Here is an 18142-nt window from a genome sequence, read left to right as displayed (position 1 = left end):
ATAAATATTTTTGTGCCTGTGGCTTTTTACCCTTCCTTGTGATCTTTTTGGGATATGGATCTAATAGTGATACCTCTGGTTTGAAGGGTTTGTACAGTTTTATTGCCCTTTGGATGTAGTTCTAAATTGCTCTCCAAAGAAGGTCGAATGAATCACAGCTCCACTAACAATGCATTAGTAAGAGATTAGCATTTCTTTGTTTACTGAGTCATTTTTCAGTTATCAGACTCTTCATGATTACATTTGAGTTTTTCTTGGCAAAGATACTGGAGTAGTTGCTATTTCCTTTTTTAGCTCATTTTACAGTTGAAAAGTTGAGGCATCCTTTAAGTACCTGAAATAAAAGTAAAAGACAAAAGTGGAGGGAAAGGGAATGGTTTCTCCTCTTGTTTATTTATGCTGTTTGTCATATGGTACTGACAGGTCATATCTGGTATGATTAGCTCAAAGCTCTACAAGATCCTGATTTGCAAAGAAAGATTCAATTTTAATCATCTGAATATAGCCTAAATCAGAAATGTGGTTTAAGTGCTCCTTAAAAAATTGTTTTAAAGAATGTTTTTCATTGCATAAGGGAGGATGAACATTTGGAATTCGAAATGTAAAAAAAAGAGTAAATAAAAGATATTAATTTTTTCAAAAAGTCCAAATAAATAAATAAATAAATAATGATTTTTAGAAAGAATGAAGTATATCTCCAAAAGATAAGTGGTCAAAGGATACGAACAGCTTTTTTTTCAAGGCAGTGGGGTCAAGTAACTTGCCCAAAGTCACACAGCTAGGTAATTATTAGGTGTCTGAGTCAGCATTTGAACTCAGATCTTCCTAACTCCAGGGCCAGTGCTCTATCCACTACACCACCTAGCTGCCCCCATATGGACAATTTTAAGAGAAATAAATACAAACTATCAAAAACCATATAGAAAAAATGTTCTCAAATCACTAATAATTAGAGAAATTAAAGCAACACCAAAGTTTCCTCTCACCCATCAGATTGGCAAAGTTGACAATAAAGGAAAATTACAAATGTTAGTGGAACTGAGTTTAAAAAAGTAATTAAAACATTATTGGAGGGGCGGCTAGGTGGCACAGTGGATAAAGCACCAGCCCTGGAGTCAGGGGTACTTGGGTTCAAATCCGGTCCCAGACACTTAATTACCTAGCTGTGTGGCCTTGGGCAAGCCACTTAACCCCATTTGCCTTGAAAAAAAAAAACCTAAAAAAAAAACTAAAAGAAATTAAAAAAACATTATTGGAGGAGCTAAGAATTGGTCTATTTATTCTGGAAAGCAACTGGAAATTATGTTCAAAAGGTTATTGTGTATACTTGAACCCAGCAATATCACTTTAGGTCTAAACTCCAAAGAGATCAAAGAAAGAGGTTAAAGGTACTTATATACATTATTTGTAGCAGCTCTTTTTTGTGGCGGCAAAGAAATGGAAGAGATGACCATCATTTGTAGAATGGTTAAACAAATCATGCTATATGAATGCAATGGAATATTGGTGTCTTGTGAGAATTAGTAAGGGAAATGATTTCAGAGAAACCTAGTAAGACTTATATGAACTGATACAGTGAAATGAGAAAAATAAGTAGAACAATTTATACAGTAGCATTATAAAAATAAATTTGAAAGACTTGCAAACTAATCAATCTAATGATAATCTTGATTCCAGAAGACCAGTGATGAAACACGCTACTTACATCTTGATAGTTGATGGATTCAGTGTATATATATATATGTGTGTGTTTGTGTGTATGACGAACAATAGCCACAACTAAATTTATTGATTTTTCTGAGTAAGAAACATCTTCCTACAACAGTTGAAATATATTTTTATTCTAGAGAAGTCTTAAAATTTAATGCAAAAAAAGAAATTAATTTATTTTCCAATTACGTACAAAGATAACTTTCAATATTTGTCCTTTTGGAAACTTCTGAGTTTCACATTTTCTACTACTCTTCCTTCCCTTTCTCTGCCCCCCTCCCCATAGCAGTAAAAATTTGATATAGGTTGTACATATTTAATCATGTTTAACATATTTCCATATTAGTCATGTTGTGAAAGAGGAATTGGTACTAAGGGAGAAAAACATGATAAAGAAAGAAAAAGAATTACTGAAGTTTTATAGAGTGAGCATAGTGTATTTTGCTCTACATTCAGACTACATAGTTTTTTCTTTGGGTGTGAATTCCATTTTCCATAGCAGGTTTCTCAGGATTATCCTTGATCGCTGAATTGCTGAGAAGAGCTGCATCCATCTCACAATGTTAATGTGAGTGTGTACAGTCTTCTTCTGATTCTGCTTACTTCACATAGCATCAGTTCATGCATGTCTTTCCAGGCTTTTCTGAAGTCTAAACACTCATGATTTCTTACAGAACTATAGTAATTCATCACATTTGTATATCATAACTTTTCATCCATTCTCTAATTGATGGACTTTGCCACTACAAAAAGAGCTGCTATGAATATTTTTGTACATGTGGGTCTTTCCCCCATTGCTGGATCAAAGGGAATGCACAGTTTAATTGCCCTTTGGGCATGACTTCAAATTGCTTCCCAGAATGGTTGGATCCGTTCACAACTCCACCAACAATGTATTAATGTCCCAGTTTTCCAATTGATCATTTTTTATTTTTGTCATTTTAGCCAATCTGGCCAATATGAGGTGGCACCTCAGAGTTATTCTAATTTGAATTTCTCTAATCAATAATGTCTTGGGGCATTTTTTCCTATGAATATAGAGAGTTTGAATTTCTTCATCTAAAATTGCTTGTTCATATCATTTAATCATTTATCAAATGGAGAATGACTTATATTCTTATAAATATGACTCAGTTATCTACACAATTTAAAAATTAGTCCTTTATCAGAAGCTGGGAAAAATTATTTACCATCTTTCTACATTCCTTCTAATCTTGATTTCATTGGTTGTATTTGTACAAAAGCTTTTTTAATCAAATGTGGCCCAAATTATCCATTTTTGCAATTTATTATGTTCTCTATCTCTTCTTTGGTCATAAACTTCTCCCCATTACGTGGATGTGTTAGATAGACTATTCCTTGTTCTCCTAATTGACTTATGGTATCATCCTTTGTGTCTCAATCCTGTACCTATTTCTAACTTATCTTGGTATAGGGCGATAGTTAATTTTTGAATTGTGGTTACAACTAGAGAAGAAGGCCAATTATTTATAGAGAAGCAAGTGTGAGGTCTGTTCCAGGATGATACTTAATTCTTTTCTGACTCATGAAAAGCAAGGAAAGTTTTTTTTTTATTTTGGTGAAGTGTAATTTTTTAAATTAGAATGAAATTGGAAATTTTAATATAAATTATATGATTTTTTTATTATTTTAATTGAGCTATTTGGAGTTGCTGTATTGATCAAGTTTTAAAATTGGCAGTTGAACAAAGAAAAACTTTATCTTGTAATATTCAAAGAGATTTTTGGAGAACCTTTTCACAGGCAGACTCTGAAAGCAGTCAAGAGGCATCTATCAATCATGACAGGTCCTGTATTCTTTACTATATTTGCCTAAGTTAAATGAGGTGAATTAGAGAACTGTGTGAGGTAATTTATAAATACATTCAACTAGATTGGAGTCATCTAATAAGTAATGGGTTTATTTCTACTTTATAAAGGTTGAGTGGTTATTCCTTTAGCATCAGGATAAATTTTAAGCTGTTTTTAGGAAAGGGAAATATTTTAGCTAGCTTTTTGCAATAATTTGATATTGATAACAATTGTGTTCAGTCTACTGTGATTAATGAGAATTTGGGACCCTGAATATTCTTTTTGGAATATCATTCTTAGATTTGCTATGATTTTCAACCATCCTTGGATGGATACATACTTTTAGAGAAACAATCAACTATCAAGCAGCTTAATAGAAACTCAGTGTCTGATCAAAACTAATAATCTGCTGTTTAATCTAATTTGTTATTATCCCAAAGCCTAAAGAAGAATTAAATTAGTACTTGAACTTATTTTGTATATATATATATATATATATATATTATATATGAAATTCAATTCCTGAAGATATTTTTATTGTTTAAAGGCATTTTGAGAGCAGTAGTTTATAGTTATGTTTATTTGAACATGGTTATATTTTAAAATAATATCATTTTTGCAATATTGCTAAATTGTGATTTTCTATGATAATCATTTGCTGTTACTAATGTAAGATTATAGTATATAATCATATATATATATATTTATATATCCTTGTGAGTTGAATTCATTTGAAATTCTGATTATTGGAACTTGCTAATTAAGATCTTATGGGCTTGTTAACTGATATTATTATGAATCTGCCTCCAGATATGATAACTAAGGAATGCTTCTGAGTCAGTGATCCATGATGTCAACAACCCTATGGGTGGGGTTTTCATGGGAAAAACACAAACTAAGAGAACAACTATTAACACAGGCAGAGGTATTATTCTTGCACAGTTTCCCCATCATGGCATTTACAACATCCCACCTAATGGACCTTAAGCCTTACATAACCTTTGTCTGGAATTGGTATTTAAATAAATAAAGGAACATATTCCATTGTGCCCTGTTCTTTATGGAAAATTCTATAATCAAGTTAGATGATCAGTATAAATATAAATTAAATTGTTATCTTATAGGCAAATATTTAAGCATAACCGAATTATAATCCTAAAATGTGGGTATAAGATTTGAGTCATTTGATCTAGAATTTTCTAAATTCTAAACAACTAACTAATTAAGTATTTAGCTTTACAACACTATGGGGATAATTAGGTGAATAATATAAAGGTTTATGAAATCAGGACGTGATTCTGTTTTTCTATTAGTATCAAAACTGTATTGGTTAAGAATGTAGATCCAAGATGTAAACTTACTTAATTATATGATCCGGTTAATGCTCTGAGCTGGAGAAGACCTTGTATTGAACGTTTCCAGAGGAATGTGCCTTAATTTTTCTTTGCTGTTTATGACTATACCCCCATGGGAAACCACCTGCATTTCCTGAATTTTGCATACCTCTAATTGAAATCAACTCCTAGCCCAAAGGAGGGACCCACTCAGACAGGAACCACTCTACATCCCTTATCAGCCTGAAGTAACTTCAGAAAAAAAAGAGACTTCTGCCCCTCATCCACTCAAATTATTTGGGTCCTATATTGCTTGGGGGGGGGAGAGTTGATAAAATAGCAAAATTGAGGAATCACCTGTTATCCTAGAAAAATGAATTTTTACCAATGAATGTGTTGAATACAAAATCACAAAAGGGACTTTCCATAGAGCAGAGCCTGCACATTTCATCTTGGTTTACCTAAAGTGACCTTGATTTCATTATGTATTTATCATACATTACCTTTTTGGTGGACTTTTCTAAATGCACTCTGGGTAATCACATGCACAGTTTTAACAACACTACATGTTTCCCTCATTGCAATAAACTCTTCCCTGGAAACATATTTCTTCAAGAATATAGCATTTCGCGCTCTATTTAAATTCCAAGTTTTACCCAGCTCAATACCCTGCCTTCACTATAGAGCAGAATTCACTGGGGAGTGTGACATTACTCCTCCTCCTCAAATAAATATCCCTTGCTTGGGTTGGAGACAGTCTAAATCATGTAATTCTTTTGAGATAACACTGCAAAACACTTTCAAACCTCATCAGTAGTCTACCAAGAAAACTACTGAAGTAGCAGGGAAAGACTGGTTCCAGAAGGTGGGATTTAAATGAGTCCTGAAGGAAACCCAGTAAAGGAAATGGAGATCAAGAAGGATAGCCTTCCAGTTAAGGGAGACAGTGAAAAGCAATGAGTTAAGAAATAGAGTGTTGTATTCTATAAGCCACAAGATTGTCAGTGCTTACTAGATCATAGAATATATGGAGAGGTATAAATTATGTAAAATAACTGGAAAAGTAAGAGGGGACCAAGTTATGAGGAGATTGAGGCAACAAGAATTGATTGGAGGGGCAGGGGAAGAAGGTATTTAACTTTGACAGGGAGGAAAGATATAAGATAATAGTTTGAGAAAATGACAGAGTAAAGTGAAGTCTTTCAATGAAGGCACAGAACAGAACATATTTATAAATAGTGCAAAAGGACCAGTTATCTTTGTAATCAGCCAAATGACAAATTATTTTCTTGATCAAAAACACTTCTTTGATCCTTGAAGACAGTAATAATTTCAAAGTCACTAATATTTTCTTCATTATCACAATATAAATAATTCATCATTGTTACATTCAATAAATATCATTACCTATCTAATTTTGACAACTGTATACTAATATACCAGTATTTTAGAGTTTCTGCTTCTGGTCTGTTGAAAAGGAATTCATTTTAGTCTTTGGTAGATTAAATTTCCTTTTCTTCCTCAATAGGATTATATTGAATTTTTCAGGGTCTATTATTTTTGATTGTAAGCTTTGATACTGTGCCTTTTAAAAAAGTTGATTCCAATATTTTGTTTCCTTTGCAAAAATAGTCTTACAATATCAAGATTGTGAATTCTTGATATTTAATTCTTTCTGTCTATTTGCAATATTTTAATCTTTTGTCCTGGGAACTCCTGAATTTACATATGAAATTCCTGGATCTTTTCAGTTTGGGGTTTCTTTAAGTATATGATCAGTAGTTTATTTTATGGTTTTACTTTGTCTTTTGGTTCTATATATTCACATGGCTTCCTTTTATGAGTTCTTTAAATGTGTTGTCTAGGTTTTTGTTTTTGTTGTAGTTCAGTCTTTTCAGACACATACAACTCTTTATGATTACATTTGGGATTTTCTTGGCAGATATACTGTAGAAGTTTGCCATTTCCTTCTCCAATTTATTTTACAGTTGAGGAAACTGAGGCAAACAGGATTAAGTGACTTACTCAGGATCATCCAACTAACAACTTTCTGAGATTAGATTTGAGCTCACAAGGAAAAATATTCCTACTTTTAGGCCCATTACATCACCAAAGTTGACCCCTCTTGGTTTTTAGGTAAACCAATGATTCATTTATCTCTTCTCAGTTTGTTTTCATTGACAATAGGTCTTTGATACTAGATAACTTACTATTTTCTTAAACTTTTTCAATCTTTTGACTTTGTTCCTGAAATGATTGAATTATGATTATTTATTTCTGTTTTTCAGGAAGTTATTTTCTTGGGTAAGACTTTCTACTTTCTCTTCTAAAGCATTTCCTTTCATTTTTATTCTTACAGCCATTATTTGAATTCAAATTTTAGCTCTAAACTTTCTCATTTCTTCCAGTTGTTCTTGGTTCACTGTCTTTCCCACTGGACTTTGTTTATGGTTGTTGCATTGCTAAATTAAAAAAAATAGGAATTTCCTCTTGAATTTCTTTGTTAAATATTTTTATTCTTTTGTACATTTACATTTTTCCTGTCATGTTTCTTCTACTTTTTTTTTCCATTCTCAGGTTTTGGATGAATTACCTTCCCCAGGGCAAACTTTCTTTCGGCCTTCACTGCATTCTGGCAATTCTTTTGTTCAAATCTTTATAAGATGGAAGTTTATCTCCATTAATTTTTAGTTTTATTTTGCTGGGGTGGGTGTGAGAGAGCAGGCCTTCCCCTTCCATATCTCTATCTTAATCCAACATTTGAGATGAAGGAGTAGAAAAATAGATATTTCATGCATATCTAAATCTCTCTTGCTGGTTGCTAGGTAGAAGAATATTGTGAAGAAGGGGAAAAATTGGAGTCAGTATCAGATTAATCAGCTTCTTATTGGTATACAAATCCTCCAAGGTCTTCCTGTAGAGGCAGGACCTATGATCGAATGTTTTAAGAATGCTTCTTTTCTCCTTCATATTGTGTGGCATTTCATCAATCAACTGTAAGTTGGTATATTGGAATTCAATTTTATAATTTTTAAATTCCCCTCCCTCCATCATATTCCATTATATGATATTTAAAAAGGCATAAAGTAGCATAGTTTATAATCTTTGAAAAATCTAGTCTTTGATTCCATTCCTACATATAGACATGCTTTTCTTCTCCCAGCCCTAACTAGATTAGATCCTACATTTATTGATATACTATGCTTAAATCTTCCTTTACTTGTCCCAGATAAGAGGGTATTATAGGAGGTCACCTACACTATCCCATACCTTTTTTTGAAAATCTATCACTCAAAAATCATTTACTTATTACTCTGATCTTTCCCTCCCCTTGATTGTGTAATTAGTCTCTAAAAAGAGAGTAGCTGTCAAGAAGTTCAAAAGTTAGCTGAAGCTTGCATAGGGAGATCTAAAACTCTTTTTAAAAAGAAAGCTGCCCCAATTTTACATTTATCTGAGATGAATATAACTATAGTCAAAATTAGGAAGGTTAAGCCAAGAAGCTTCTAGTGTTAAGAATACAATTTTTAGTTTTTAGACAGGGTAGAATCTCTCAGGGATAATTTTATTGTTCCCATAGTATGTAAGTAAGAAGTTATTACTCACTCATGCTACATAGACTCTATAAACCATTTTAACTCTCATTTCCCAAGTTTGTATTTCAAAGGTTCTACCCAATTCTTTCACTTCAGAAGAAATAACTAAAATGTGTCAACTTGCTGAAGATATATTTATTCTTATGAAGGAATATGGAAACAAGCAGGAAGTGGGGGAATATGGACTGATATTCTTTGCTTTGATAAGTATTGCAGTACAGCCTTTTATTAATTTCTTATTCTAAGTAAATTGGGCAGCTAGGTGATATAGTGGATAGAATACTGGTCTTGGAGTCAGTAGAATGGGAGTTCAAGTCCAATCTAAGACATTTGACACTGATTAGCTGTATAGCCTTAGGCAAGTCACTGATTTCCTCTCATCCAGGGCCATCTCCAAGTCATCCTGATTCATATCCGGCTACTGAACCCAGATGATTCTGGAGGAGATAGTAAGGCTGGTGACTTCACACAGCACCCTTTCACTCAAATCTAATTCAGGTGCTTGTCATAGCATCACCTCCTCTGATGTCATGTTTTTCAAGAATGAAGGACAAACACCAAAATGTCTTGCAAGATTAAAACTGGTACAGTTTATACTATGTCTATTTTCCCTTATCACCTCAAGCATTTTCATTTCTGACAGATGTAAAGTGTTATCTCAGACTTGTTTTAATTTCCCCTTTTCCAGTCTATAGTGATTTAGAGCATCTTTTCATATGGTAATGGATGGCTTTGATTTCTTTCCTCTGAAAACTATCTGCTCACATCCTTTGACCACTTATGGATTGGGAATGGCTTTTATTTTTTTTTATTGATTATCTCAATTGCTATTAAAAATTTGGATGCTATTATATGTTTTAGCAAAATGTAATTTCTCTGTTCATCTCTTTTTATCTACTTTTGCTTTTGCATTGTCTGAGCTCATGAGCACTACCCTTGCCTTTTTTTCTTCAACTGAATGAAGCAAAATAAATTTTGCTCCAGTCTTTTATTTTAACTCTGTATTCTTGTGGGGGAGAAGGGGGGGGGGTTGTTTTTGTTTATTTGTTTTGAATATTCTCATAAACAGCATATTATTGGATTCTGATTTCTAATTCATTTTGTTATTCATTTTTGTTTGATTGGTGAGCTCATCCTATTCATGTCCATAGCAATGACTACTGATTTTTCTTCTATCCTTTCCCCCCACCCCTCTTTATCCTTCTGTATTTTCATCCTGTCTCTGACCATTGCCTACCTTAATCTACTCTCCCTTTGTTTAGTTCCTTTCTCCTATCTCTTATCCCCTTCTCTTCCTATTCCCCTATTTGGGTAGGTAGATTTCTCTATTTTCACCTTCCCTAAGTGGTTTAATGACCTCTGTATAAGGAAATTTTTATGTAGTGGGAATTTGCTCCCCTAATTGAGGAAAGAGAAGAATATGGTAGATAGGAAAGGGTCTCTGAACCTGTGGTTGTACTGGCACAGGGAAGTAAAAACAGAAAAGTAAAAGTAAAAACAGGAGGAAGAACACATAGGGATTGGAACAGCCCCCTAGGAGCCAGAATCTGACATAGATGGAAAAGGATAGGCAACACTAAGGGCTTGAAACCAAGTGCAGAGTGAAGGAAAGCAAAGGGGGATGGTCAGAGGAAGATGGAGGATAAGCAGGTAGGATGAAATGGGGCAAAGACCTTCTCTCTCAGTGCCACATGTCTCAAGTCAAACCCCCATCCAATAGCCAATGATCTCTACTTTCATATGAATCAGGATGACTTGGTACAGTCTGTAGTGGAGTTTTTTGTTTTTATTTTTTTGTTGTTAGTTGATAGCTTAACTGGGAAAGAGTTTAATTTGCCTAATGCAAATTTACTTAAATTTACAAATTTACTCTTCTTCCCTCTTTGAACCAATTTCATGTGAATGAGGTTTAAGCATTGCCCACCTCGAACTTCCACATTCCTTCCTACTATAGAAATTCACTTGCAAACTTCTTTTATGCAGCATAATTTCCCCTGTTCTGCCTCTCCTTTCTCCCTTCTTTCAGGGCATCCCTCTTTCTCACCACTTCATTGTTTTTCATTTCAACATAATTGACTCATCCATATGTTTTATGTAATTAATAATAATTAACTCTTACCAAATAACCTTGATACAAATATTCACAGGCAATGTGCATTGACTTTATGCATGCTTACACTTGAATTACAATCTCCACTAAGGTTAGGGCATGAATCTGACTCTTCTTTATGTAACATTGATAATAATAGTTGTAATGGACATCACCTTGCTTGTATTTTATTTAAAGTTTTTGCATTAATATTTAAGGAACCTGATTTATAATTTTATTTCTCTGTTTTGGCTCTTTGTAGTATCAAAACAATATTTGTGTCATAGAAGGAATTTGGTAGAATATTTCTTTTCCTACTTTTCCAACAGTTTCTGTTTCCTGTTCTGTTAGTCTTTACAATTTATAGCTTTACAAATATTCATCCATTTCACTTGTGTCAAATTTATTGGCATATACTTGGGCAAAAAAAGTTTCTAATTATTGCTTTTATTTCATCATTTTTGTTGTAAATTTACCCTAATTTGATACTGGTAATGTGTTCTTTTAAAAAACGATTTGACCAATAATTTACCTATTTTATTGGGGTTTTTAAAATCAGTTCCCAGTTTTGATTAGTTTAATTTTTTTATTAATCACTTCTTTGATTTTCAGGATTTCTATTTTGGAATTTAATTCAAGTTTTTAATTTTTTAAAGTTACATGTCTAGTTCTAGATCTAATCATTTTTTAAATTAGTATTTAGAGAGATATATACATTTTTCTCTAAGTACTACTTTGACTAGACCCCATGAATTTGGGTATATTGTTTCATTGTTGTCATTATTCTTAATAAAATTGATTATTTTTATGATTTTTTTCTTTGACTCACTCATTCTTTATCTATGCTTCTAAGTTTTTATTAAATGTAAATTTCTACCACATTATGTTCAGAAAAAGATAAATTGAATGTTTCTGTCTTTCTGCATCAGTTTGTGAGGCTTTTAATGTCCTAATAGTCAATTCTTGTCAAGGTGTCACATATACCTGGGTAACAGGTACACTCCTTTCTACTCTCTTTTAGTATTCTTTTTGTCATAATCTAATTTTTCTCAGATTCTATTTCTCTTTAACTTCTTTTTATGTAATGGTTAGACTTACCTAGGTCTGAGAAGGATAAATAGAGGTCTCTCACTATTATAGTCTTACTATTTCCTTCTATCACTCACTTAGTTTTTCCTTCCAGAATAACTATCCCAAGCCTTCCACTCCTTTATTATAGTAGCTGTTCAATCATGTGTGATTCTGATTGTAGCTCCACAATATTTTAATTCATTCTTTCAGGTTGTTTGTATCACTTTTTACTGACCTATATAGCTATAATATTCCTGGGAGTTTTCATTTGGGGATTTCTTTCAGGAAATGATGGTTAAATTCTTTCAATTTCTAAATTTGCACTCTGGTTCTGTGATATTGGGGCAGTTTTTCTTTATAATTTCTCTGACTCCATTTCTTGTCCTCTCATACTCCTCAGGTCTTTTCAATCTGACTTTCAACCTTACCACTCAAATGAAAATACTCCTTCCAAAGTTATCAGGATTTTATTCGCCAAATCTGATAGTCTTTTTTAATGTCTGGCCCTTCTTGATCTATCTCATCTATTTGACACTGTTGACCATCCTTTCTTCCTACATACTCTTTCATGAGCACTCTTCAGGAAGGCCCTTGCATCATTTGTTACCAGAAAGTGGAAAGCCACTCACTCTTTCATCTATAGATAGTAAATGAACATATAAGCAAATTTATTTATTTTAAAATTTTTATTTAAGGCAATGGGATTATGTGACTTGCCTAAAGTCACACAGCTAGGCAATTGTTAAGTGTGTGAGGCCATATTTGAACTCAGGCTCCTGATTCCAGGGCCAATGCTCTATCTACTGTGCCACCTAGCTGCCCCATACAAGCAAAGTTATATAGATTATGATAACTTCACTGACCATGAGGTGCTTCTTGCACAGACAACTAATTTTCCTATAAAATTTTCATTCAGTGGCAACTTTAACTCAAAAACTTGTGTGTGTGTGTCTGTGTGTTTAATATAGATTATTAGTCCTTTTTGTCCCTAGATTCCATGTTAGCCACAAGTTAGAGTACTCCCTTATTTGTTCGTATTTGTTATTTGTTTTTAGTATTAATTTCTACCTAACAATTTCCTCATATTTATTCCCCTATTTCAAACTGTACCTTGCTTTATTCCCCCTGATAGCTTTGAAGGTAAATGCAGAAATTAACTGGGACAGTGTGTGAATCTGCCCAGGATTATGAGATCTACAAGAACCTAAAGGATCTTCTATTGGAGGTTAGAATATATTTTAGAGGTCTAACTGGCATGCTGCTTACAAAAAAATGTCTGGATTACCAACTGATGAAATTAGACATATTTATTCCCATTGTATCATCTTACTATTTCTACTGTTAGTTTCAGGAGCTATCTTGACTTCTTATTACAGAAAATATAACTAACAATAACCTTTCTATAAATATTCGTGGTTTAGGTAAGATTGGAATTTATGAATCATGACTAAAGCTAACCAGAATCATCTGGACAAGCACCAAATGCATTGCCTGAAGGAAATATGTGTCATTGTTGATGAAAATGATTCAGTATTGGTTCAGAGCTGAAGTGGAATTGTCATCTGAAAGAAAACATTGAAAAAGGTAGCAGTAGAAGCATCTGTCTTGCCCACTTTGAAAGTGATTCTTCATTCTAGTCAATTCCAAAGAGCCTAAAAACCTCAGGGAGGGTTAGGTTGGTTAGGCAGGGTTTAAAAACTAAACAAAAGAATATACACACACACATATATACATATAACATATAAAGTCAAAAATATGTAAATATATGCAGAAAAAATATATAAACCTCTGTTTTTTTATCCCACAGATTATAGGAAGCCATTGGAGTTAATTAAATAGTACAGTGACAAATTAAGGTACAGTATACGTATATGGAAACTACTTTAGCAACAGTATGTTGGATGGACAGAAGTGGAGAGAGATTTTATAAAGCATAACAACCAGGAGAATATTATAATAATCTAGGTGAGAGGATCTGAATGAAAGTGACAATTGTATGAGAGAGACAAAGGGTCAGATTCCAGAGATATGAGTGAAGGTAGATAAACAAGATTTGGCAACTAACTACATATATGGGATGAGGGAGTCAAGAATGATGATGAGGTTATGATTTGAGTGGCTAGAGGAAATCTGTTGTTTGGTGGGGCAAAAATAACGAGTTTTTAATTAGGATGTGTTGAATTCAAGATTTCATTTTGACATCTAGATTAAAATGTCCAATAGGCAACTGGCAGTGTAAAAATAAAGACTAGTAATAAATATCCTCTTCCTCCAGTGCAGAAAAGAGACCAGCAATGCATGATGACTATTTTCCACAAAAATTGAATATAATAAAGAATATAAAAAGCAACATTTAGCTTCCTGTCACCTATCATAAAAAGTACCATAGAAAATATTGAATAATTTCAATATCAATTAGCAAGACTGATTAGCACCCCTAAATTTCTGGAACAATTGGTTAATTCTCACAAATTCCCTGCTTATCTCCATGTAAGCCAGTTAATGCTTAGATAAAATACAAAATGAATCTCCCTGGATAATCAGGTTTGGTTTATAAGTGAGCCAATCTCCAACTCCATTCATTATTCTGTATCAACTAAGGAAGGACATAACTTTCCTCATCATACTCATCCACAATTGGAATTATGACCAATCTTTGATTAATCATCTTTGAATGCTTATTTGTATCACTTCATGAGGAAAAAGGAATAGAACCTGGGAGAATTAACCTAGAAGGCAGAGGTCCACTGGTTAATCTATTTACCAATTCCCTATGTACCCAATAGTAGATGAGTCAGTTTACAAGGAATACAAATTTCTGCAGATCATAATCAGTTTATCAAATTTCCTTTGATCCAAGTATGTAAAATTAACAAACTAACAATGCCCTCATGGTCTCTAATGCATGGTCATAATTCAGGTGACTCCATCTTTGACCCAAAAAGGGAAATTGAGTAGAGGTTGAATTGTAGGAGATAACTGAAGCACAGAGTCCAACATACAGGCTATTTCAATGGTCCAGGCATGAGGTGATGAGGGCTTGCACCAATATGGTGGCAGTGTCAGAAGAGAGAAGGGGGCATATGCAAGATATTTCAAGAAGGTCAGATCAGTAGAACCCAGCAGGTAAATTAGACATGGGTGGGATGGAGAGAGAATGAGAAGTGGAGGATGACACCTTGACTGTTCCTTTCTCTAAGTTACATCACAACAAAGGTCTTACTTTCACTTTAGGATGGTGACCTGGTCTCTCCCTGAGGACACAGAGAGGAAAGGAAGTTGGAGAAATTAGAAGAGAACAGAGATTCAGGGAATATAATACTACATAGAAATACATGTGTGATACATTTTTCCATAGTGGTAATTACTGGGATGTGAGTTACAGAAACATAGCCAGAGAATTTAATGAAATTCATATATGTTACCTATTCTCCCAAAATGAAACATTTTACTAAACATATATAAACTTTAAAACTCATAAAATTAATTAATGTAGGTAAATACATATAACTTAGGCTAAAGTAAACATTAAGACCTCATTCATTAAACTTTACTAATCTGAATATTCACTTTCTTTATGCTCAGTATATTAGGAAATCAATTCTTATCTCAAAGAATCATTCCCATTACTCCTCTTCACAACTTCTGAATTTCCTTAGAAAGTGATGGCTAATCTTAACTGTCATGATCCAAATTAGTACAGTTGAGGGTACTGGGGATTTCATCAATGTATGAGTCTTTTGAGTAACTAAAATGGGACAGATAGCACACATTTTTTTCAGTTATTGAATGACAAGTTCAATGTTGTTTGGCAAGTAAGGACAGCATTATGATAATTTCTATCAGAACTACTTGTCCCAGGTCCAGCTTGATTTCATCAGGTACAGATCATGATATACTTTTTTGCTACCTTTGTTGACAGTTACTCAAGTGGTAGGTCAGGGGAATTAGGGTCATTAAAGAGTCAGTTCATGGTGACTTGAAAAATATGAATAATAGTATTACAGTTTGTACTAGAGAATTTTATTTGTTTTAGTATTAATTTCTACCTAACAATTTCCTCATATTTATTCCCCTATTTCAAACTGTACCTTGCTTTATTCTCCCTCATAGCTTTGAAGTTAAATGCAGAGATTAATTGGGACAGCGTGTGAATCTGCCCAGGATTATGAGATCTACAAAAACCTAACGTATCTTCTATTGGAGGTCAGAATATATTTTAGAGGTCTAACTGGCATGCTGCTTACAAAAAAATGTCTGGATTACTCCCCTCAGGTACCCAGGGAAAATCATACATCAGCTGGGATAAGTAGAGAAACCTGAAATCTCATCACCATGCTTACTGATTCCATATTTGATACTGAACACCTTTTCAACTTATTCATTTGCTTCTCCTTTCAGATTGGAACAATTGAGGTTAGAGCAATAAACTCCCCTCAAAGTCTTATAGGGTTCTCTAAATTTTCAAAAGTTTCCAGATAATTTTCCATTTTCCATCACCAGCTCTTGCTTTTCACACATCACACCTCATCCAGGAAAAGTTAATCACCACTATTCAATTCACTCTCTTGGGATCAATGGAAATTATTCTGGCTCCCTCCCATCTTTCTTACACTGTATTCCCTTCATTTTGCTCTAAAATCAGACAGATTGACACTGGTTTTCTTGGTGTTCCTGGTTTAAAAAATTTATTCTCTTTTATGTAGCTTTACTTACTATCACTCACCTTTCAATTGTTCTCCTTCCTCCTCTCCACCTTCTGGTTTCTCTAGCTTCCTTCCCTTCTCTAGATTATCATCAATTTATTCTGTATTTATCTTTTTTTTGAACATACTCCTTTGCATGTTATCTCTCTCAAATAAACTGTAAGCTCCTTTCTTTGTATCCCTAGTTTTAAAAAAAATATTTATTGCACTTAAAAGTATTTATTTTTTCTAATTACATGTAAAGAAAGTTTTTAACATTTATTTTTAACTACAGAGTATCATTTATTTTCTTTTTTGAATGGTATCTTATTTTTTTCCAATTACATGAATATATAGCTTTTCACATTTTTGTAAGATTTTGAATTCCACATTTCTCTACCTCCTTCACTTTTCTCTCCCCTCCTCATGACAGTAAATAATCTGATACAGGTTACACATGTACTTTCATATTGAACATATTTCCAAATACTCATGGTGTGAAAGAAGAATCAGAATTGAAAGGAAAAAACAATAAAAGAAAAACAGAAATTTTAAAAAATGAAAATAGTATGCATTGCATTTAGACTTCATAGTTTTACCCCCTCTAGATGTATATGACATTTTCCATCACAATTGTTCCTGATTACTGAACTCCAGAGAGAAACAAAGTTCATCATGACTGATCATCACATAATGTTGCATTAATGTGTATAATGTTCTCTTGATTCTGCTCACTTCACTCAGTATCAGTTCATACAAGTCTTTCCATGTTTTCTGAAATCTATTTGCTCATTTCTTACAGAACAATAGTACTTCATCACAATCATATGCCATAGTGTTTCATTCATTCCTCAATTGACTGGTATCCCCTCAATTTCCAATTCTTTACCACTACAAAAAAGAACTGCTATAAATATTTTCTTACATGTAGATCTTTTCCCCTTATGATCTCTGGAATATAAATTCAGTAGAGATATTGGTAGATCAAAGGGTATGTGCAGTTTTATTGCTCTTTGGCATAGTTCTAAATTGTTCTCCAGAATCAGTTTACAACTACACCAAAAGTGCATTTGTGTCCCAGTTTTCCCACATCCCCTCAAACTTTTATCATTTTTTCTTTTTTTGTTATTAATTTTTGTAAGATTTTGAGCTCCAAAATTTTCTCCCTCCTTCCCATCTCTCTCCCTTCCCCAAGAGAGCAATCAGTTATACATATGCAGTCCCATTAAACATATTTACATTAAAGTTATGTTGTGAAAGAAGAATCAGAACAAAAAAGGAAAATCACAAGAAAGAAAAAACATAAAAAAATGTGAAAATAGTATTTTTTATTTGCATTCAGACTGTATTCTTTCTCTGAATGTGGATGGTATTTCCCATCTCAAGTCTTTAGGAACTATCTCGATTCACTGTATTGCTGAGAAGAGCTAAGTCCATCATAGTTGATCATCACACAATTGCTGGTACTTCGTAAAAAATTTCATTGTTCTACTACTTCACTCAGTATCAGTTCAAATTAAATCTTTCCAACTTTTTCTGAAATCTGCCTGCTCAGCCTTTTTTATAGTACAATAATATAGCACAACTTATTCAACCATTCTCCAATTGAAGGGCATCCCCTCAATTTCCAATTCTTTGTCACTATGAAAAATAGCTGATATAATTTTTTTTTGTATATGTGGGTCCTTTACCTTCTTATGATCTCTTTGGTCTACAAATCTACTTGTGCTATTGCTGAAAATGTATTTAGTTTTAGAGTCCCTTTGGCATAGCCCCAAATTGCTCTCCAGAATGAGATCAGTTCACAACTCCGTCAAGGAATGATTTGTTTTCCTCTCTATTGTCT

The sequence above is a fragment of the Macrotis lagotis genome, chromosome 7 (genome assembly GCF_037893015.1).
Source record: "Macrotis lagotis isolate mMagLag1 chromosome 7, bilby.v1.9.chrom.fasta, whole genome shotgun sequence".
Classification (NCBI taxonomy): Eukaryota; Metazoa; Chordata; class Mammalia; order Peramelemorphia; family Peramelidae; genus Macrotis; species Macrotis lagotis.
This window is presented reverse-complemented; position numbering follows the sequence as displayed.